The sequence below is a fragment of the Pinus tabuliformis genome, chromosome X (genome assembly GCF_031772625.1).
Source record: "Pinus tabuliformis cultivar Carrire ecotype Pingquan chromosome X, CPIR1, whole genome shotgun sequence".
Taxonomy (NCBI): domain Eukaryota; kingdom Viridiplantae; phylum Streptophyta; class Pinopsida; order Pinales; family Pinaceae; genus Pinus; species Pinus tabuliformis.
Genome location: NC_142308.1, coordinates 1,308,092,422 through 1,308,116,834, shown reverse-complemented (window position 1 = coordinate 1,308,116,834; position 24,413 = coordinate 1,308,092,422). Strand labels below are relative to the sequence as shown.

The 24,413-nt window shown below is 34.1% G+C and overlaps 1 long non-coding RNA gene and 1 pseudogene across 2 annotated transcripts; one reads left to right on the top strand and one right to left on the bottom strand.

The window, feature by feature from the left end:
* Positions 1–9,821: 9,821 nt before the first annotated feature.
* LOC149144886 (uncharacterized) lies at positions 9,822–15,225 on the bottom strand. 2 transcript variants are annotated; one of them, XR_016264539.1, is made up of 4 exons: positions 14,981–15,219; positions 14,269–14,513; positions 11,828–12,118; positions 9,822–11,360 (listed from the first exon to the last, which is right to left on the bottom strand). It is a non-coding gene; the product is annotated as an uncharacterized LOC149144886 (long non-coding RNA). The 2 variants fall into 2 exon arrangements; XR_016264538.1 differs by lacking the exon at positions 9,822–11,360 and having other exon boundaries at positions 11,850–12,118; positions 14,981–15,225.
* Positions 15,226–21,000: 5,775 nt separating this feature from the next.
* LOC149144885 (uncharacterized) lies at positions 21,001–23,390 on the top strand (annotated as a pseudogene).
* Positions 23,391–24,413: the final 1,023 nt, after the last annotated feature.

Sequence of the window (24,413 nt, the reverse complement as noted above, 5' to 3'; positions counted from 1 at the left end):
CCCAACCAACTGCTTCTTGAGTGAATCTAACGCCATATCTAACCTTTTGAGCTATTTAGTAAAATTCACATTATACATGAAGAGCCCGTAATAAAGATCGAAACTGTCCTCTACAGTATTCTAGGCCACTTCCATTATTTTTCATAACCCTTTCTAGAAATCTGAGTTTGCTGTTAAATACAAAGGAAACTATACATTTACTCCTGCAAGAATATTTAGGTGATCCAAATTGATGAGGAAGCCCTAAGAGAAGGACTACCTTTGTGTAAGGCAGAACAGGCTCACTACCTGGAATGGGTTGTTCATGGTTTCCATATCACCAATTGTGATGTAAAGGATACTACTCAGATCCATACCCACATGTGTTACTCCAACTTCAACAACATTATTCATTCCATTATTAATATGGATTTCGATGTCATTACTATTGAGAATTCCCGCTCCGATGAGAAATTATTGAAAGTTTTCCAGGAGGACGTGAAATATGAGGTTGGAATCGGTACTGGGATTTATGATATATGGTGGACTAGTGGTGAGATTAGATTCGACACTTACTTTTCAATGGCACACAAAAATTCTAAGCGAGCTTGGACCAGAAATTAAATTCAAGTACTCTTCCCACAAAGTTGTGTAGGAATACAAAGAGGCTAAAGAGATTGGTATTGAGACTATACCTCTCATCATAGGTCATGTGTCATACTTGTTGTTATCAAAGCCTACAAAAAGTTTTCCTAAATGTTCTACCTTCTTTCTCTGCTTGATTCAATTCTGTTGGTGTACAAGGAGGTCTTCCCTGAGTTGAGCAGGGCTACACTTCTGCAATGGCGAAGAGCATTTTGGAATCTACTGGAGCCAGGGAGTAGGCACAGATTTCAGAGCATTAAAGTAGGTGTATCCTGAGGAAACGAATTGGATGGCAAATGATTTCATGCAGGAGCAGTTATGGAAGACGACAGCTGCTGCATAGTTATGTCGTTGGGTAGCTCAGGAGAGAGAACAACCAGATTTTCAGGTAAAGGAGCATCTAGAGCAGAGAAGAACCGAAGTGACATTGAATCAATTTCGAAAGGCACAAAACCGATAAGGAGAAGTGCTCAGATCTACAAAGACCACAAAATAATGGCTTAAAATTTGAGCAGGATGGGAGAACACCCGTTCTAATACCATGTTAAACACACACATGGCAACAACAACATAGGAAAGATAAACATGAGAGTTCATCTATTATTTGACAATGATATACATTTATAGTACATTCATGTGATCGTTGGATTCTACATCCCAAGGTCTCTTGGACTCTCATGGTTGTTCACATTCTACATCAGCCAATAGAAGATTAGGTGTCCAACAAATATCATCATGTAAAGGAATTAAATTTTTAAATAGTTTCACCCAAAAAAAATAATTGTCAAAAATATATATAAAAATCGAAAAATAAAGACAAACTACATACCTGAAAAGATTTCAGTGATTCAACGGCCTCATCAAATATTCTTGCAGTGAGTCCAAAAATGAAAATTTATAATTATAAACTACCAATTGTAATAACTTTTTATAAAGAATGAGTTCAAGAATGAAAAATTATAATTATAAACTACCAATTGTAATAATTTTTATAAAGAATGTGTTCACTGCATAACACATTCAAAATATTAAGTTCTAATTTTCTTATTTTTTCATATGTGGTAGAAGCTATTCATTTATTTATTTTTGTTCTTTGCATATGCAAATATGCTATTATAAATATGGGTTGTATTGTGAGAAAATACTATAAAAAAACACCAAATATTATGGCATCTATAACATAATTTTCCAAGAAAAAAGATTTCCTTCAATCAAATAATTAGACTTTTCTGTTAAAGATTAAACATCCAAACATGACAGAATGAAATCATATAAAATATCGAAACATAACAAAATGAAATTATATAAACATTCAATTGTATAAAATTTATAGTTTCTCCAATTAATTCAAAAAATCATATAATAGAATTAAAAAATTCCATAAAAATATTATACAGTAGAATTATTCTGATAGTTATGGTCAAAGAAAATCCAAGTTGTAAAATTGTTAGACTTGTCTTTCAATTATTAATTTGTGTCAGGAAATTTTCCTACAAATACAATGAAATTTTGCATTTTGTATGGAAACGTATTTTTTAATAAAAAATTCTGTGGAAAATTCATGAAAAACTTATTTAAGAAAAACCAGAGGAGAACTTGAACACAGGAAATTTGATTCTAAAGTTGGTCTTGTTGGTCCTTGGGTTGAGAAATGGTGAGGGCTCTGAAGTGAGGGCAGAGGATAGATACTCACGCACAAAATAGAGATTTAGAAAATTTGTGTGTCAAAAATATTCCTGAGAGTGGAAATTTGCGTGTCAAAAATAAACTATTCCCGGAGAGTGGTTAGGGTAAAAGAAATGGCCAACTTGTCTCTGAAAAATTAACCAACTATAAGTGGCAATTAACCATCAAATCCAAAAATACTCATTATATTCCCCTGTTTATACTCCTATATACTCTGCTTATTAGACCGGTGCATACCTATATACCCCTATTTATTAGACTAGTGCATACCTTGACGTGTGACCATTATGGAAAAACTCTTGCCTTAACTTGCCGGATAGAAGGAGGACTCCAAATTTTATAGGCAACACTTGAAAAAGCATTTGCTTCTAATTACCCTACTCTATTCATCCTAGGTTACATCGTTGAAGTGATCATGAAAAGCTTGTCCTCGTTTTCTTTGTGACGGCGTTCCATTTAGCATGGATTCATCCAAATTCAGAGTTTTTTTTCAGAGAGAAAATTATTATGGATTATATTAAGAAAATATAAAGATCAAAATACATGAAAATCGAAAAACATAATTAACATAATTACAGATTGTATCAGATACTATCACCGATAATCAGACAGCATATTAACCAGAGAAAAACAAACACATATAATACTTAAGAGTCTTATGATAATGATCCGATCGGTTACAACAAAATCTATATGCAGATTCCATTTAGTACAAAGGTAAAAGCGTTTATATATATGTGTGAGAGAAAATTTGAAACTTGCCATTTTTAATACACCCATCATCATTATGACATTTTTAAAAATTATTAACCAGTCAACGATTACGTGTTTATTTTGAAATAACCACTATTTCACGAGTAAAAAATGGAAAAACGTTCATACAGGGTCAATTTTAAAGCCTGGGTGGCACCCGAGACCTCAACGAAGTTGACAGCGATGAGAAATTCAAAGTTGTCTGAAGATGTTGGTCGGCGAGAGGAGAGCACAAAAGCCAAAGGGGAAAGGTGCACTAATGAGAAATTCAAAGTTGTCTGAAGATGTGGGTGAGCGAGAGGAGAGCACAAAAACCAAAGGGAAAGGTTCGCTAAAATATTACTATGTAAAATCATATTTTTAGTCTTATTTTATTGGGAGTTTTTTTTTTTGGTTTTTCTAATTTAATTTCTCTAAAATTTTGCAGGTATTTATTGAAATCACAAGTTTGATGGGTAACTCCTGTACAATCCAAGTGTCCTAGGAGTTTCCAGGGTGCTGAACCCATATATAGAGTCTAAAATCCTGTTTAAATAACACAAATCAAGATTTCACCTCAATTTTTTGGCGGGATTCCAGTTTCAAAAAGTCCAAAGTCCCACTAAAACAACTCCAATCATAAATCGCATCAATATTTTTGTATTAAAACAAAAAGAAAATGATAGAGACAAATTCATCAATTCTTAGATGTAATTTTCTTAATAAAGTTTTTGATATTTTAAATTTTTTATAGTTTAAATTTAGTAGATTTTTTGGAGGTATTTTTTTTAATTTTTTCTGTTAAAATTATTCAAAAACATGTAGTGATTTGCTGGAATCATAAATATGAGTTGTGAATTCTCAATAATTTAGATGATCAAATTTTTTTTCAAAATATTAAATTTATAATTTAAATTCAATAAAAATAAAAATAAAAATTAAACAAAAGAAAAAATTATCATATTCCAACAAAATTCTCCCAAAAACAAAAATAGAACTCATAGAAAATAAATTCCAACAAAATTCACCAAATAAAACTCATGGAAAATGAATTCATTTTAAATGAAAACATTATTTCACATTTTTATTATAAGATTAAAAAAACTTTATTTGTAATATACGGAAGAAATCTATAACAAAAAAAATTATTATTCAAATTATATTTTTTAAAAATTTAGATTTAATTTAATTTATAAAATAAAATATTTATTTTCTACAAATTTAATAGTCTAAAATAATAATTTAAAATTAGGGGAATTTTATTTTTAAAACAGAAGCACCAAAAATAATACTTTATGAAACTGCATATCCAGATAGTAAGATACCAAACATTTTAGACTTGCGATTCTTTGTATCAGCCTTGTTTCTCAGGTGTATATTTCCACCGCATACTCACCACAATTGTAATCTCATTGACCATTACAATTTATAAAAATATAAATTAATCAAAATATAATTATATTCCTTCCAATAGAAAGAAATCTGTAAAAATTGTATTCCAGTAATGTAATAACTAAACACACCCTGTTTGTTTCTAGAAATCATACTTCTAAAGTAATGTAATAAAGTGAATTCACTCGGTCTCTTTATAGAGATTATACCTCAGACTTAAAGAAATTTAATAAAATGAAACGATCCTTCATAAAGACTTAATAATAGTGACCAGCGCTTTCTGTAAGGTTAACTAACAGCCTCAGATGTGTTGGACGACCCTCTGTTCTTCAAGATTTCTAAGGGCGGTATCTTCAAATTGGGATGCTTTATCTCGATGCTGAGATTGAAGAATCCCAACTCGAAGATACCGCTCTCAGAAACGCTGCTCTAGTTGTCCGTCAGGGACGCGAGTAACAGTATGCTGTTCAACGCTGCATCTGCTGCTTCACGCGGTTTAATCTAAACGAAGTTTCCTCTCCATTCCGAAATCTTTCCATACGACAGATACATCGATTCAAGTCAGGTAATAAGCTCTACTCTCTGATTTATGCGGTGCCTGTTCGACGTTGAAGTCAACACGTCATATCTCTAAGCGACTCCCTCCACAAAATTTACGATTCTAGAAACTAGTGAAAAAAAAAGGGCCATCATGTCAGGGATACCCTTATTAACACCGTTGGAATCTTGATAAACATCGTTATTTTTTCAAACAATCAGCGCAACCATAATCAGCTAAGTCAACCCATATCTACACTGGGTTGGGTAGTCCTTATCTACTCCTTCAAGAGCACAACAATTAATATACATTAAGTATAAGGCAAACTTTATCAGCCCTTATGAAGAGTGCCATCCTTATCTACTCAGAACAGCCTTTAATTGGTTCTGACAACGTTGCTTGTAGCGCAGCCATGCCATCCATGTGATATCCCATGCTCTAAATCCTTTCATATATCCATTGTTAGCTGTGAAGCCAAATAATCCAGAAGCTTAGCTTACCTGGAAGCTCCCGTCTCCAGCTAACCATGCCACTGCCCACAGTCTTCAGCCTACCAGGCCACGGCCGGCTGTCTTCCAGATGCTGCCTATATACTCATGCAGAAAACATGTTCAAAGGCTCTAATTAACTATAAGTATGTAATTTTTCTTCAGTCTTAGCAATCCAAGCAATGGCAAGCCTGGTAACGTAAAGAATGTGATTCTCTTGTAATTTTTTTTAATCAACGGCAAGACTCGTAACGTAAAGAATGTGATTCTCTGTTATCCATTTGTAATTTACTAGCAATTGCACCAAATGTTGCAAACGAAACGCCGTAAGGCATAAATTCGATAAGCATCATGATATATAAACAATCATTGAAGATAAAAAACTAGTAAACAAAATGGAATTGAAGAATTGTGATTAGTCATTTAAACAACTAGGCAATGTTCATTTCTTTTTTGGAATAACATCCAAAATATTAAATGCAGACTACAAATTGGTGACATGTTTCACGAGGATCATAATATTAAATGCACACTGCAATGCTTTGTATTTGTTAGATAATGGAAAATGATAATTCATAGAAACAAAACTAATTTTCCATCTTGAGTCATCATGAAACATAATCATAATGATCCTGAATGAAAATATGTCTAACATACTAATCTACTGCTTTACCAACCAATTACTATGGATGAGAAAGCGGTCTAACTTTGCTGCAATGTGGGAAATGTCACTTCTCCAATTTTTCCAAGTATACTTACCATTTTTTGAAAACCATTAAGAAGCTCCCAATCACAGATGACATCTTCCATTTTTTCACAATGAAGATCACTTACAATGCTTCCACCATGTTTTTCAAAATTGAAAATAATTGTGTTAAAAGCACTCCCTATTACATTATCTATGTGCTAGTGACCTTCCCTTATGAGTGTTAAAGAGTACCAAAAATCTCCTTTTTCACTCTACAATACTGGGACATATAAACATTTATAAGGGACAATGATTCTTTTGACTCCTTATCTTCTACTTTGACAGCCACCCAAAAACATAATTTGACATTATATATTAGCGTAAATCGGTATTTTTACCAAAGGCTGCAAATGTCACCAAAATCTCCCTGAGATCTTTGCGCTACACCCAAGGTCCCAAACTATTTTTCGAAATTGTTTGTGACAAGGCCATGGTCTCTTCTTCAGCGAGTTTTATTTCTTGGAAAAATAAGACCTGCAGCTTCCTCAAATTCACTAATTATTTTACTTCTTTTACTACCTTTGGTTTGATGAGGTCTCCAAGTCCCCTAATATTCAACGATGTAATTTTCATTTAGATTTTCAGAGAGCATACTTACCTCCTCCAGCCTTACATCTCGCATTTTCTTTGTTGCTCACGTTTCGAAGAAATTTTGTGATCTGAAGTTGGTTTCCAAGTTTGATAGTTTTCTTTGATTTAGCCTCTCTTGTATCTTTCTTAGAAAAACATGTTGGAAGCATTGTAAGGGATCCTCACTGTGAAAGAATGGAAGATATCATCAGTGAGTGGGAGCTTCTCAATGGTTTTCAAAAAAGGGTAAGTATACTTGGAAAAATTGGAGAAGTGACAACATTGCAGCAAAGTTAGACCGCTTTCTCATCCATAGTAATTGGTTGGTAAATGGCATATAATGTCTTTCTAGTATTCTAGCTCAAGGGGATTCTGATCACAAACCCATCAGGTTGGATTTGGGCTCTCCATAAGATTTAGATCTGATTCCTTTCTGGTTTAATCCCGGGGGAATCCAGAAGGAAAGGGAGGCTAACCTGATAACTCATGCTTGGGCTATGCCAATTCGCAAGTCTTTTACCTTTGTTTGGGAATAAAATATGAAGGAGGTGAATTATGCTCTTAGAACCCGGGACAATCAATTACAGGCCCCTGCAGCAAGAGATAAAAGAACTCATTCAAAAGATCGAAGATCATCAAGGCTTGATGGAGTCCAAACCAATCACTCACAAAAACTTAGAAGAAGAAAAAAACCTAGTAACCAAATATTTAAAATCAACAGGAAAGGAGGAAGAATACTGGCATCTGATGTCTCGAAGCCTATGGTTAAAGGCATGTGATATAAATACATCTTTTTTCACAAGCATACTAAATAAAGAGAAACTAGGAATCGAGTAAAGGAAATTTCTTCTGGAGGTCACCTTAAAATATGTTTTTCCTAGGAAATTAAGAGAGGACTTTTGCTTCTTCAATAATCCATATTCTAGAGACAAAGTAAATGGCTCGGAAATGTAGAAATACTTCATCTCGTGTCTCACCTCCATTGTTTTGTATCAGGAATTTTCTCATCTGGTTAAACCGATTAAAGATGACGCAATTGAAACCATCTAGTCCCTAAACATGGTTAAAGATCTGGGATTGGATGACTTCTTTATAATTTTTAATGTGAATGCTTAACTCCTCCATATTTAAATGAAGGTTTGGGGACAATACCAACTCATCCTTTTTAGCTCTAATTCTGAAGGAGACATAGTTGTCCTCATTCTCTCGATTCTGGACAATCTCAATGTGTAATTTGGCCTAGAAGTTTCTAGCAAAAAATTTAGCTATTATGCTCAAAAAGATTTTCCCTACAATCATATCAAAAAACCAAGTTGGTTTCATGAAGCATCGATAAATCATAGACAAAATCATTCTTGTTCATGAGGCGATTAATTCGAGAAAGAAATGGGGTTAGCCGGGTATGATTATCAAACTTGACATGGAAAACACCTTCAATAGAATCCATCACTCCTTTTTATTCTCGGTGATGGAAAAGTTGGGTTTCTGCAATGAGTTCATAAATTGGACTAGAGATTGTATTGGAAGCCTGTGGACAGCTCCTTTAGTAAATGGACTCCCTTGTAATCTCTTCTCCACGTCTAGGGGTTTGAGGCAGGCTTTCAATAGAAGCTCCTAGTAGTAGAAACCTTAATATATTAGTGGCAGAAAACTTAATAAGGAACCTAGAGATGGGAAGAAGGGAAGAGAAGGGAGAATATGAGGAGTAAGTATAGAAAACAACAATAAATATGTGTATCATTCCCAGTTTGCTGACGATACATTGTTGTTAGGGGGAGCCTCCAAAATTATTGCTCGGCGATTCAAACCAGTGTTTGATCAATATCTAGACCTGTTGGGGGGCTTCATTGATAAAACAAAGAGCCTAATCATAGGATGGAACTATCCACTTCAAAATATTAATGAAATTGTGATGGTTTTGGGATTCCCTTTAGAATGGAATGGAAATTATTTAAATATCTAGGAATCCCCATTTTGATCGGTGCCTCTAATATGAAGAGTTGAATCAATACCTTAAATAAATTTTCGAAGAAATTTCAAGCCTCGGGTGCTCAATGGCTCTCTTCATTAGGATGTGTTGTGATAGTTAAATATGTTCTATCGTTGCTTCCTGTCTACCTATACTCTGACCTTCTAGACCCAAAAGTTGTGCTCAATCAGATGAGCTTGTTAATTCACAAGTTTCTATGGCAAGGAGGGAGGAATAGTAAACTGGAATGTAATTTGTCTCCCAATGGTTAATGGGGGATTGGCAGTCTAAGACCCTCTATTTATGAATATTGCTCCTAGAGCTACAATCGTTTGGATACTTATTTCAGATTTCAGTGTGTGGTGGAAATTTGGCTTTCTGCCAGAATATTCAACAAGAATTCTCTTCTCAGGGTAGAATCAAATTATTGGGCAGGTCTAGGTTTTACTATTTGAAAGCTGTGAAAGGAAGCAACCCCTCTTATTATTGATCACCTTAGTTGGAAACGGGGAAACAGGTCTTGCTTATATATTTTGAGATAACAAATATTTCCAAATATCCTATTGAGTGGAAGTGAAGAATTCAAAATCCTCGGTCAGTGGATGAAAAAAAATGGTTTTTCTCAAATTAAAGGGCATATAAAAATGGGATATCAAAGGGGTATGGAAGGGTTGGATCAACCTAGAGCTGGTGATTCATTTAAAGCTGGTTTGGGAAAATTAGACTTGAGTGGTAAATGGTTGTTTATAGGAGCTGCCTAAACCTGTAGCAGACTTCCCTCCCCTGCCGAAGTCTGCTGTACAATTCAGTCAGAGTGTTGATTGATCTGGAACTCTGACTGTTTTGGATGATCTGGTTTAATTTAAAATTGGGCAAAACAAACCAATGGAATCATTCCAACACAAAGAATTTTCACTGTGCCTGAAATTCTTGCTGGATTCTTGTCAAATTTGTGGTTGGAAAGAGGGTCTGTTTGCTATACAATTAACGTACTCTATTGTTCATGAGTAGCATGGTTTTTGTACCCCAATGAGCTTGTCAAATATTTCTGAAATAATATTTTGAACAGGTCAATCCTCACAATCATCAGCTAAAGTTATGTAATTTTGGAAGTGCCAAAAGCTCTGGTGAGTTGTTGCACTGTGGTATAAGCATCCAATTGAATTGTCATTGTCCTCTTTTCACCTTACACGTTTGCAAATATGCCTTTTTTCACCTTAAGCTATTTGACAAAAATGGATTTACCATTTACACTCATATCCTATCAAACTCTGCTCGGAAATTTACAAATCACTGTTGATTATATTACAAATAGTCCAATCTTATTTCAAAGAAAAAAATACAAACGAAAGTATAAGTTAACTTTAATACCATATTTAAATAACTATATACAAACTGATCTTAACTTTGGAATAACAACTATAAACAACTTAATACAAACTGATCTTAGCTTTAGAGAGTGACCTTAACTTTGGATCTAGATAATAAAAACACATTCAGATTTGCACAGATAATAAAAATACATTCAAATTTGCATGAAAGAGTGAATAATCGACCCAGGGTTAGATATTCTCCATGGATTTAAAAAATTCTGAGGTTAAGATAAATGATCCTAGTTTTAAATGAATTAAAAATTGCTCTTCTATATAATAGAATATGAAGTTGTTGGGGATTTGCAACCTAACTTAAGAATCTAATTGAGTGGTAGATTGACTTTGGTAGACGTTCTAAATCTGAGGGTAACTCGATTGCAGATTCTGAAATATTTTAAAAATTTGATTGAAATAAACAAAGTTAAACAGTTAACATCACTCATGTCTCTCCGCATTTAGGAATATTCCAGAATATACGTAAGGATGGTCAGGTCCCAACCAAGGAGCGCCTAAAATGAAAACTTGTGATGGATATTATGGGAGTCAAGCAAACTCCACTCAATCTACAATCGACATAAGGATAGCCAAGTCCCAACCAAGCAGAAGGGACTCTAAAGATGAAAACCTTCTAATTGCTTGTAAAAATTTTGTGGAACATCCTAACTGATTAGGAACCACCATGAGTATCTTTGACGCAGTGAACCAGATTTAATGGCCATTTGGCAAATCCTCTTTCAATAGACTAACTCTGGGGTCAGCTATAACATGCAATAAATTGTAAATGGACAATAAGTATGATGTTTCTGAATGTTACATATATAGGCTTAATGGTAAATACATTGTTTAACCAGTGCCTTTAGATACCACCTGTTCTTACTTGGACAGTCTTGTTCTCGTCAATCTTTTGCCTTCCCTCATTTCCCTTTCTGTAATAAGCATTGAAGTTTGCACCTAAATCTATATAATAAGATATAAAAGAGGATGAAAAATTTTACCCTTGCATGAACTCAGCGAGTTTGGATAAATGTAAGAATTTTGAAGAACAGAACTGTGTTGTTTTGGACGGGAAATGTTGCTGAAGAAAATTGTCTACACAGTTGTACAAGATTACTATAGGGTACTTCTGCAAGTCCTCTCTTACTTCTCTGTGCCATTCATGAAAATCGCTTTTTGATCTTCATTCTCTATAGAATTGTCCCTGTTTTTAGACACCTTTTGAGATACCCCAAATTCATATAATCTGAAAAAAAGCCAATCCTTTCATTTTAGAGTTCCAAGTTAGACTTTGACCGTTAGAATAATGGCATAGTTATTTGTTTGAGTCACTAGTTAACCAATTTTTTTAACAGTTCTAGATTCCTTTTGAGATACCCCAAATTCATATAATCTAAAAAGAACTGATTCTTTCAACTTACGATTTAATTGGATATTCACAGTTAGAAAAATGGCATAGGTTTTTGTTTGAGTCACTGGTTAATCTATTTTTCTATCGGTCCAGGATTTCCCTAAGTTCTCAAGAGAACTTAACATTCAATAGAACTTAGCATTCAATAATTTGAAGAAGAGCATTCATATTTTTTGCCATTACAAAGAAGAAATAGCCTTAGATTTATCCACAAAAATTATTCCACAAATTCCTGTGTATTATGATAATTTGCCATTGCAATTAGTTTAAAGCCAGCATTATTTCTTAGCAATAAAGCCTACATTCATTGAAGCCCCTTTCGCCTGAGCGTTATCCACCATAGCAAAGAGTGTAAGGTCATCCATGCCTGAGTTATACAGTAAAACTTCGGGAAAATTGCCACAGAGAGAATTTTGGATGTCTGAAACACGCAACAAGCGGTTCTAGCAACAAGGTACTGATAGAAAGGGTTCAGAGAGTAACGATAGGTAGCGCATTGCCGATAAGCGATGCTCAAATCCTCTTTACAGCCACAGCCTATAATAATCAGGTCTCCAGAACTTGATCTGCCATCAGAGGTCAAATGACATACTCTGCAAACAGTCTCTGCATTAAAAAAAAAGTGGCGAAAGCTTTTACCTATTAAAAAAATAGCATTCCGATACCAGAGGATTCCCTTACAAGTACCAGAAAAAGTTTTCCTTAAAAACACAACATTCCGAAACCACATGATTGCCTTAGAAGTGTCATATTGCCTTCCTTCTGCCTTATAAGTATCAGTTTAACTGATCTCCACATGAAGAATATAATACGGAAATGAAATTTGATTATTCTAGGTGATCCCTAACCAAAATATGGCCTTCTTGCGTTAAAAGATCTACCAATTTAAATGAAAATATCATTATTCTTCCATTTGAATAGAGATTTAATAAGAGGCAGGGGAGTGGGGCTCAAAAGGTTTTAAGAAGAATCTTCCAATCCAGCAGCACTAAAAGAAGTAAGATTCCATACGTGAGTTACAGCTCAAGTTAAAGCTAGACCAATTCCAGAGATTTGTGTCTAATTTCACTAATTGAGCCATATTTAAAAGAAAATTAGACTTGAGTGGTAAATGGTTGTTTATAGGAGCTGCCTAAACCTGTAGCAGACTTCCCTCCCCTGCCGAAGTCTGCTGTACAATTCAGTCAGAGTGTTGATTGATCTGGAACTCTGACTGTTTTGGATGATCTGGTTTAATTTAAAATTGGGCAAAACAAACCAATGGAATCATTCCAACACAAAGAATTTTCACTGTGCCTGAAATTCTTGCTGGATTCTTGTCAAATTTGTGGTTGGAAAGAGGGTCTGTTTGCTATACAATTAACGTACTCTATTGTTCATGAGTAGCATGGTTTTTGTACCCCAATGAGCTTGTCAAATATTTCTGAAATGATATTTTGAACAGGTCAATCCTCACAATCATCAGCTAAAGTTATGTAATTTTGGAAGTGCCAAAAGCTCTGGTGAGTTGTTGCACTGTGGTATAAGCATCCAATTGAATTGTCATTGTCCTCTTTTCACCTTACACGTTTGCAAATATGCCTTTTTTCACCTTAAGCTATTTGACAAAAATGGATTTACCATTTACACTCATATCCTATCAAACTCTGCTCGGAAATTTACAAATCACTGTTGATTATATTACAAATAGTCCAATCTTATTTCAAAGAAAAAAATACAAACGAAAGTATAAGTTAACTTTAATACCATATTTAAATAACTATATACAAACTGATCTTAACGTTGGAATAACAACTATAAACAACTTAATATAAACTGATCTTAGCTTTAGAGAGTGACCTTAACTTTGGATCTAGATAATAAAAACACATTCAGATTTGCACAGATAATAAAAATACATTCAAATTTGCATGAAAGAGTGAATAATCGACCCAGGGTTAGATATTCTCCATGGATTTAAAAAATTCTGAGGTTAAGATAAATGATCCTAGTTTTAAATGAATTAAAAATTGCTCTTCTATATAATAGAATATGAAGTTGTTGGGGATTTGCCACCTAACTTAAGAATCTAATTGAGTGGTAGATTGACTTTGGTAGACGTTCTAAATCTGAGGGTAACTCGATTGCAGATTCTGAAATATTTTAAAAATTTGATTGAAATAAACAAAGTTAAACAGTTAACATCACTCATGTCTCTCCGCATTTAGGAATATTCCAGAATATACGTAAAGATGGTCAGGTCCCAACCAAGGAGCGCCTAAAATGAAAACTTGTGATGGATATTATGGGAGTCAAGCAAACTCCACTCAATCTACAATCGACATAAGGATAGCCAAGTCCCAACCAAGCAGAAGGGACTCTAAAGATGAAAACCTTCTAATTGCTTGTAAAAATTTTGTGGAACATCCTAACTAATTAGGAACCACCATGAGTATCTTTGACGCAGTGAACCAGATTTAATGGCCATTTGGCAAATCCTCTTTCAATAGACTAACTCTGGGGTCAGCTATAACATGCAATAAATTGTAAATGGACAATAAGTATGATGTTTCTGAATGTTACATATATAGGCTTAATGGTAAATACATTGTTTAACCAGTGCCTTTAGATACCACCTGTTCTTACTTGGACAGTCTTGTTCTCGTCAATCTTTTGCCTTCCCTCATTTCCCTTTCTGTAATAAGCATTGAAGTTTGCACCTAAATCTATATAATAAGATATAAAAGAGGATGAAAAATTTTACCCTTGCATGAACTCAGCGAGTTTGGATAAATGTAAGAATTTTGAAGAACAGAACTGTGTTGTTTTGGACTGGAAATGTTGCTGAAGAAAATTGTCTACACAGTTGTACAAGATTACTATAGGGTACTTCTGCAAGTCCTCTCTTACTTCTCTGTGCCATTCATGAAAATCGCTTTTTGATCTTCATTCTCTATAGAATTGTCCCTGTTTTTAGACACCTTTTGAGATACCCCAAATTCATATAATCTGAAAAAAAGCCAATCCTTTCATTTTAGAGTTCCAAGTTAGACTTTGACCGTTAGAATAATGGCATAGCTATTTGTTTGAGTCACTAGTTAACCAATTTTTTTAACAGTTCTAGATTCCTTTTGAGATACCCCAAATTCATATAATCTAAAAAGAACTGATTCTTTCAACTTACGACTTAATTGGATATTCACAGTTAGAAAAATGGCATAGGTTTTTGTTTGAGTCACTGGTTAATCTATTTTTCTATCGGTCCAGGATTTCCCTAAGTTCTCAAGAGAACTTAACATTCAATAGAACTTAGCATTCAATAATTTGAAGAAGAGCATTCATATTTTTTGCCATTACAAAGAAGAAATAGCCTTAGATTTATCCACAAAAATTATTCCACAAATTCCTGTGTATTATGATAATTTGCCATTGCAATTAGTTTAAAGCCAGCATTATTTCTTAGCAATAAAGCCTACATTCATTGAAGCCCCTTTCGCCTGAGCGTTATCCACCATAGCAAAGAGTGTAAGGTCATCCATGCCTGAGTTATACAGTAAAACTTCGGGAAAATTGCCACAGAGATAATTTTGGATGTCTGAAACACGCAACAAGCGGTTCTAGCAACAAGGTACTGATAGAAAGGGTTCAGAGAGTAACGATAGGTAGCGCATTGCCGATAAGCGATGCTCAAATCCTCTTTACAGCCACAGCCTATAATAATCAGGTCTCTAGAACTTGATCTGCCATCAGAGGTCAAATGACATACTCTGCAAACAGTCTCTGCATTAAAAAAAAAGTGGCGAAAGCTTTTACCTATTAAAAAAATAGCATTCCGATACCAGAGGATTCCCTTACGAGTACCAGAAAAAGTTTTCCTTAAAAACACAACATTCCCAAACCACATGATTGCCTTAGAAGTGTCATATTGCCTTCCTTCTGCCTTATAAGTATCAGTTTAACTGATCTCCACATGAAGAATATAATACGGAAATGAAATTTGATTATTCTAGGTGATCCCTAACCAAAATATGGCCTTCTTGCGTTAAAAGATCTACCAATTTAAATGAAAATATCATTATTCTTCCATTTGAATACCGCCACCCACTTCGACATACCTATAAAATTTCCCTGTGTCGCTTCAGACCTCAGAACGTTTTTCACCGATGATCTAATGGCTGGAGATGATTTAATCGTCTAACAATCCATTTAACGGCCCACGTTGAGACACGGTGGCATGGAGGGGAGTTCGTCTCAGAGGGAACGCCTTACGGCGTAATTACTCGTAACGTAAAGAATGTGATTCTCTGTTATCCATTTGTAATTTATTTTATTTTATTTTATTTTATTTTTGTAAGTTTTGTGTTGTGTTTTCTCGTAATCAAATTGCTCCCCTCTAATTCCCATTAACTGGTATCAGAGCTAAAACACCGCATAAGTCCAACAGACCTTGTACATCGCTACTCTCTCCCTCACTGCCATTCCTCGAGCATTCTCCTAAGCGTAGCCCATCAAGCTCGTGTTGTACTGATGACCCCGCAGTCGTGGACTCATTGTGAGTCTCTTGGCCATCCTGGTCCCTCAGCGACCTATACTCCATCTCGTTAAAAGGCCCCCAACGCAGCCTCATAGCGCTTCCAAAAAAACCGAGCACCGATCAGTATTTTTTGTTGCAGTGCAAGGCCATAAAGTTGCTTTCAGAAAGAATGAATAGAAATTTTAGAGTAGAGATTTCTCTTCTTAATATTTAAAATAGCAATAGATTACATGGAAAACATCAACAATAAATGATTGGAGTGGGACACTACTAAATCCAAGTAATTCTGAACTTATACTAGAAGTCTTTTTCCTGGAAATATGAACAAATGGGGTTAACTCCTAGGGAGACACTTTACGAAGCTTCTTGAAATTTGATCTACTTATTTATTTTCTCCTTGCATGGAGAGGAAGGGAACATATAAAATGAACAAGAAAAAAAAGGGTCTAATATGCTTCCCTTCCCCTTTTTCTAGGTATGCACATATTACGAGGAAACGAAAGAAAAAATTGCATTTCAACTTATTTTCATTGACCAATTAGAGTTACAACCCCTAGCAAACAACATAATCAAATGTGATGCCACCTAGCAGAAAATCATTTTAGAAAAAATGGAAATTAACGAATTTTTTTTGGAAAAAACATAGAAAATTAGCCCACTTGGGAATATTAGCCCTTAAAAATTTCTATGCTTGGATGCCCATGAAATTATATTGATTCCAAGATGAAAAGCATACCCTGAGGTTCTTTTTTAATCATCTAAACTCTCTGCATAATCATTGTCTGTATAACATGAAAGTAAGCAATCTTTAGAATTAGTGTAGAACAAACCATAGTCTAGGGTCCCTGCAATATACCTTAAGATCTTTTTTGCAACCTTCCAATGAGAAAGCTTAAGCGACTGCAAAAACCTCAACACAAAATATGCTTCAAACTTGATATTAGGGCTAGTTGCAATGAGATACAACAAACTGCCAACTAGACTTTTATACAAGGTGAGATCAACTAGTGGAGCTACATCGTCTTTGCTCAACTTGGTGCCTTGAGAAATTGGTGTATCATCTAGTTTGCAATTGGTCATTTTGAACTTTTCGATGATGTCAGTGGTATATTTTTGTTGACCAACAAAAATGCCATTAGTATATTGTTGAATTTCAATGCCTAAGAAATATTTCATGACCCCTAGATCAGTCATATCAAACTCTATTTTCATTGCTTCTTTGAAATATTCTATCATATTGCATGTATAAAGAAGATCATCTAAGTAAAGGCATACAATAGGACTTTTACCTTCACGAGTTTCGGTATACAAAGTTGGCTCATGACTGCTTCTGCAAAAGCCACTTCACTTTTGATAAGATAGGTGTCGATGTCATTGTACCAAGCTCTTGGAGCTTGTTTCAAGCCATATAAGGATTTCTTCAATCTGTATACATTATGCTCCTGTCCTAAAACTTCAAAACCAAGAGGCTGCTCTATACAAACCGATTCCTGCAATATACCATTTAGGAAGGAAAATTTTACATCAAGCTGAGAGACTTTCCATTTGTGTTGGGTTGTTGTGGATAAAATGGTTTTGACAGTGACTTTCCATTTGTATTGAGTTGTTATAGATAAAATGGTTTTCATAGTGTCTAACTTTGCTACTGGAGCAAAGGTTTCACCATAGTCGACATCAAACTATTGTGAGAATCCTTTGGCAACCATCCTTTCTTTATGTTTCTCAATTTCTCCTTTTTCATTCAACTTGGTTTTATATACCCATTTTACACCAATTCTGTTTTTGTCCCTTGGGAGATCAACTAATTCGCAAGTTTGGTTCTTCTCTATAGCATCAATTTCTTGGTTCATTGCATCAACCCAAATTCTTTTCTTTAATTGTTTTTCTTAAATGGGTTGGTTGAGATAAAAAGAATGCAAACATGTTCTCTTGGTCAAATTCATGATCCTGATCATATATTTCTCTGATGCTTCTTGTTTTCTAATGGTCTTCTGAAGATTTTGAATCACTCATGGATTCACTTCTTGAAGATGTACCTTTTTCAAAATGGTATGGCTCTTCTTGAACCTGTAATCTTGGTGGATGTGGTGGATAAAGAATGTGATTTGAGGCTTCATCAACATGATCAAAACAAGATTTATTTTCAAAAAAATTAACATCTTTGCTTAAAACAAACTACTTGGTAATTCGATTGTAAAGTATGTAGGCCTTTGACTTCTCACTATAGCCTACAAATGTACGTCTTTCACTCCTATCATCAATCTTCTTTCTTAGCTGCTCAAGAACATGTGAAAAAACTATTGATCCAAAAATTCTAAAGTGAGATACATTTACCTTTTTACCATATCATGCTTCTTGAGGTATCGTATCTTGAAGACTGGTTGTTGGAGATCTGTTGAGAACACACACTGTTGTCAAAACTTCTTTGGTCCAATAGTCATTTGACAACTTCTTCTCATGAAACATACAATTGGCCATGTTCATGATGAACTTATTTTTCCTTTCTACTACTCCATTCTACTGTGGAGTATATCTTGTTGTGTTCTGCATGATGATTCCTTGTTGTTGGCAAAAATCTTTGAATTCATTGGATCTATATTCTCCTCCTCTTTCGTATCTCAGTACTTTCAAAAGCTTTCCACTTTGCTTTTATGCTTCTTCTTTCAACTCTTTAAATATTGATAATATTGAGAAAATATCTGATTTTTTTTTTTTGAGAAAATACACCCATATCTTCCTGTTATAACCATGAATGAAGTTCTACATTAGACCATATATATAATATCTGTATGAACCAGCTCTAAAGGCTCTTTTTCTCTAGAAGAAGATGTGGGAAAACTTTCTCTTTTATGCTTCGCTAGACCACAAATTTCACAATTACAATCTTTTTCATTCATAACAAGGAGACCAATGACCATTGAATGTTTTCGAAGAATACTTAGACTCTTGAATGGGATGTGGCCATACCTAAAATGCCATAACCGAGACTCATATATTCTTGACACCTTGTGAACAAAAAACTGTGAGAGATTTCAACTTCTAAGAGTCAATGGAAACATCATATTCTTGGTTTTTTCAACCTCTGCTATGAGTCTTCTATTAGGAGGTTTTTCATAGATATAACAAGTGTTCCCTTAACCATGTTCCATCAATTGTCCTACACTAATGAGGTTATGCTTCAGATGTGGAATATAATAAACATTAGGTATGTATTTGTGTTGATTTTGTTTAGTAAGAATAGGGATAGTACCTTTCCTTTAGCTTTAATACAAGAACGATCTCCAAGAGTAATTTTTGATATTATGCGAGCATCAAGATAAGAAAACGTAGTTTTGTTACCTGTCATATGATTGTTGCATCCACTGACCAACAACCAAAGGTCCTTGTTGTGAGTGTCATCAGAAAGTTAGCAAGAAATAAACATGGTTACATAGGATTCTCCTTCATTGTTGGAGATATGGACACTGCCTATTGATCTGACTGTTTCTTTCTGTATTCATGTTCATAATGCCCAAATTTCTTGTAGTAATAGCATTGAACATTAAATTTTATCTATGTTCTTCTTCTCTGAGTTAGGTTCTATGGAGGTTTCCATTGGTTTGCTACATGATGATGTTCTGAGCTGCCTCTGCCTCGACCTCTACCTTGCTTGTTGCTAGCTCTATATCCTATGCCTCTGCTAAAAAAAATTGTACTTTGAAAGCTTGTTTCATGGAATCTTCTAACAAGTTGAGTCTTGTTTCCTGTGCCAGAAGTGATCGAGTCAACTTTTCTACTGAGAAAGTTACAAAATCTTTGGATTCCAAAATGGCTATTACAATCACTAAAAGAAAATTGTACTTTGAAATCTTGTTCCATGGAATCTTCTGCGAAGTTGAGTCTTGTTTCCTGTGCCAGAAGTGATCGAGTCAACTGTTCTACTGAGAAAGTTACAAAATCTTTGGATTCCAAAATGGCTATTACAATCATGTCATATTTCTTAAGCAGGTTACAAAGAACTTTTTCAACAATCTTATGATTTGTAATGGTTTCATCAACGAGTTTGATACTATTCCTATGACTCTAGTCATGAATTGATCCACATTCTCTGTGTCAATCATCTTCAAGGTTTCGAATTGAGCTCTCAATGTTTTCAATTTAACTATTTTCATTGTATCATTACCTTGATACATATCTTTCAAAATACCTCAAGTTTCTTTGTTGTTGATGTGTTGGTTATCTTTTCAAAGATAGAGACATTGACTAAGTTTTGTATACTTCATTTGTCTTTGTGCTCATTCTTTTTAGTTCTGTAAACATTCCTCTAATTATTGTTCATGGCTGCTAATTGTTCTTGGATCAGCTCTACATAGTGAGAGGATATCCCAACATTCTTAATTTTGCAAAAAAGTATTCATTCTTAAAGACCAAAACTTGTAACATTTACCAAACAAAATCAAGATTGTGACAAAAAAAAATTGAAAAAGCCATTTCACAAAATATAAATGTTTGTTACTTTAAAAAAAAAAACTTTTCTTTTCCACATTAAAAAAAATAAAAACTTTGAAAAAAAAACCATGCATGAACCTACTTTAGATTCTCAAATCTTCTGAATATTTTACCATTTTTTTTTTTAAATAAAGCATCTCTTTTTTAACCCTTTCCATTCTTTTGTTAAAAAAAAAAAACCCAACCGTTTTTTAATATATAAAAAAAAAACCATGCATGAACCTTACAAACTTTAGATTCTCGAATCCTTTGAATACTTTTACCATTTTTTTTTTTAATTTTTAAATAAAGCATCTCTTTTTTAACCCTTTCCATTCTTTTGTTTAAAAAGAAAAAAAAAAACAACCGTTTTTTTAATATAACTCCTCTCCTTTCAACTGAAAGTCCCTTCAATATTTTTTATATAAAACATTTTAAAACTATGTTTAATGAACCCTTTAAACATAACCCTTTAAAAAATATTTTAAACAAATAATGGCTTTCGAATTCCTTAAAGGCTCACGTCAAAGCCTTATAAAGTTTAAAATACATGAACCTTTGTACACAACTTTCAACAGATTCAACGACAACGGGGCCAACTTCGTGGAGCCTTCTCGTATGCTGGTGACTTGCTTGTTTGCGCAGCACTTAAACCTGTAGGCTTGTGGTTGAGCCCGGCATTTTTCTTCATTTTCGGAAGTTTGAGTGGATAAACGCATTTGCTCCTCTGAGCATGGGTGCGTTGGTCACCAATTTTTTTTTACTTTTCCCAGCCTTAGCTGAGATAATTAACTTATTTCGTCTTTTTCGTTTTTTTTTTTTACTAATTGGTCTATGGTGCTTTCTCTCAAGTCTTATGCGAACTAAAGCTATTATACTAGGAGGAAGAATGAATAGAAATTGTGGAGTAGAGATTGTTTTTCTCAATATTCAAAATAACTAAATAGATTACATGAAAAACATAAAAAAATAAGACAAAGTAAATTCTAAACTGACTACGACACACTTATTTTTCTTCTCAATTTTCAAAATAGCTAAATAGATTACATGGAAAACATCAACAATAAGACTAAACTAAAGTAAATTAGCAAACTTAGCAAACGAGAAAATCAAAGGTTATTTCAACATGCTTGAAATGACACTAATTTGAACTCAATGACTTCATCATTTCTCCTTTAGGTTTTGTCACAAGATCTGTTTTGAAATGGAAATGGAATGTACTAGTAGCATTAATTATATAACTAGCAATTGTCCCAAAAGGTACAAAGAGAGGCAGATAGGATTATTAAATTGGAATTGTTGAATTTTTCTAGAAGAGTTAATTGGTTTGTGGAAAACCTTATCGATTTCAAAGACCAGAAACCAAAATTAGTAATAAGACTTGTTTTCCTATTGTTTATATCCTCCTCCAAAACACATTAAAAAATACAACACAGCACAACACATTGATGAAATTGCAACATGGCACATTGATGGAGCGCTCCACCACCCAGACCCATCTTAGCTTTCAATGAGACTGCCTGATACAGCTTTACATTAGACTGCCTGAGAGAGAAAGAGAACTAATAAGCTACCAGAGTCAAGATATCCCTGTTTAACCTGCTCTATAAACAGAAAAACCATTTTTTTTTAGATCGCCCCATATATCTCAAGAATGAATTACAAAAAACAAACAAATTAAGGAAACAGAAAATTACCAAATAGATTGTTTATGAGCCATCAGTGTCCATAAGTGATTAAATTGTTGAATCACAGTGTCTTCCATACGAAGCCGTGCTAAAGCTAACGGAGCAGTACCAAATCTATGGGAATCCTATGATAAATGGGAAAAATGTGAAGGAGGACACGAAAATGCTCTCGGATAGCCACACATCCGAATTTCAAGAGGCTGAAAAACAAATTGTAGCACTGTTAAATCAAGATTCTCATAAAAGCTCCTCTCATAAGCTCGACCTTAGCGAGCTTCTCCTTCATAGTGTTCCACATGAAATAGCGAAACTGTCATCTACACTTGTCAAGCTTGACCTTTCTAATAATAACTTACAGGTACATTGTTTCAAGACTATTATTTATTAGCAGTCAGCCAGAATCTCTCACCTCAAATTGACGCTGATTCAATTTTTTATTGCAGGTTTTGCCTGATTCTGTGACAAGTCTCATGAATCTTACTCATTTGGACATTCATTCAAACTAGCTTACATCACTACCGGTTTCCATCGGGCATCTTGTGAATCTTAAGGTTTTCAATGCTTCTGGGAATTCTCTTGTTGTGCTTCCTGATAGTATTGAAAGCTACCGGTAGGCTAATCAAAGCATCTCAGAGTTGTCTTTGTAGTTTCTTTTCACTCAAACCCCTGCCATTTTTTTGTGATTTTTGACCGATGACATTTAATTTTTATTTCAGTTCACTGGAAGAATTGATGGCCAATTTCAACCAACTCATACGACTGCCTGAGGGGCTGGGGTTCGAACTGTTGAGCCTCCAGAAGCTGTGTGTTCATTCCAACAAGCTCACACATCTTCCCTACTCCACCTTCCACATGATGTCTCTCCGCTTTCTGGATGTCCACACGAACAGGCTTGGAGGCCTTCAAGAAGATCTTGAGAACTTGATGAACCTCGAGTACCAGGATCTCAGCAACAATTTTAACTATATGGTGTCTCTCCCGGAATCGATCAAGGGTCTCACATCTCTCATCAAGTTAAATATCAGTTACAATCAAATCACTGCATTGCCTGCGTCTATTGGGCGCTTGGAAAAGTTGCAGTTTCTTAAGGTGGAAGGGAATCCTCTGGTTGTGCCCCCTCCCCAAGTGGTAGATCGGGGTCTGGATGCTATTAAAGAGTACATCTGGCAGACCAAAGAAAAGAAGGCACCGCTGTAAAAACAAGAGATATTACAAATAAAGTTATGACAACAAACGAAGAAAAAGCCATTTTCAATCTAATATAATAATAACTTCTTTGGTTTTTCTCTAATAGATAAATGAATGGTTATGCACACGGCTTGAGGCTTTTTATAGTGACATGTATTACTAATGTGATGCCTTGATCTCCATGTCAAGAAATATCTTGCGCAATGTGTTGTAATAGTTATTTCCAATTAGAGTGAGTGAAGTGTAGATATTTTTAATATGGGAATTCGATGCTGGCAGAGAATGAAAGGAATGTTTCCAATTTTATTGTTGTAGGTACACAAAGTTCTAAGATCAGATATTTCCTATAGGAATGTTTCCAACTTTATTGTTGCATGTATGCAAACTGCAAAACCAATTAATATTTGGAAAAATCAGTCACACTTCAAATCAACGGTTGAAAGTGTTTCAACTGATCGAATGGAGCATGATCGAATGGAGCAAGCAGGGTAAAAGTATTGACGATTGTTGATACATAGGAAGTCCTGTCGACCTAACTATATATATATATAATTTAGTAAAAAAAACATTGGAAGTATTATTCTTTTATATATCAATTAATTAAATTTAAATATCAAATTATGATATAAGTTGTTATTATTTTAATTTACATGACAATATGGATGTATAATTTAGATTTATTATTTATATTTTATATATATTTCACATCTTTATATATTATACATCAACTTTTGATATTTTCCTTATAATTTTTGCACTTACTTCGATATGTCTTCCATTAGAACCATATATTATATATGCATAATATTGATATATATGTATAATTTGAATGTTTGAATTGAGATGACATTATGTAATTTTTTTTTATTTTAATTTTATCATATATCATATGTGTATAATATTAATATATATGTATAATTTGAACATTTGAATTGAGATGAAATTATGTTATTTTCTTTATTTTAATTTTTTATAATATATATGTATAATTTGAATATTTGAATTGAAATGACATTATGTAATTTTCTTTAT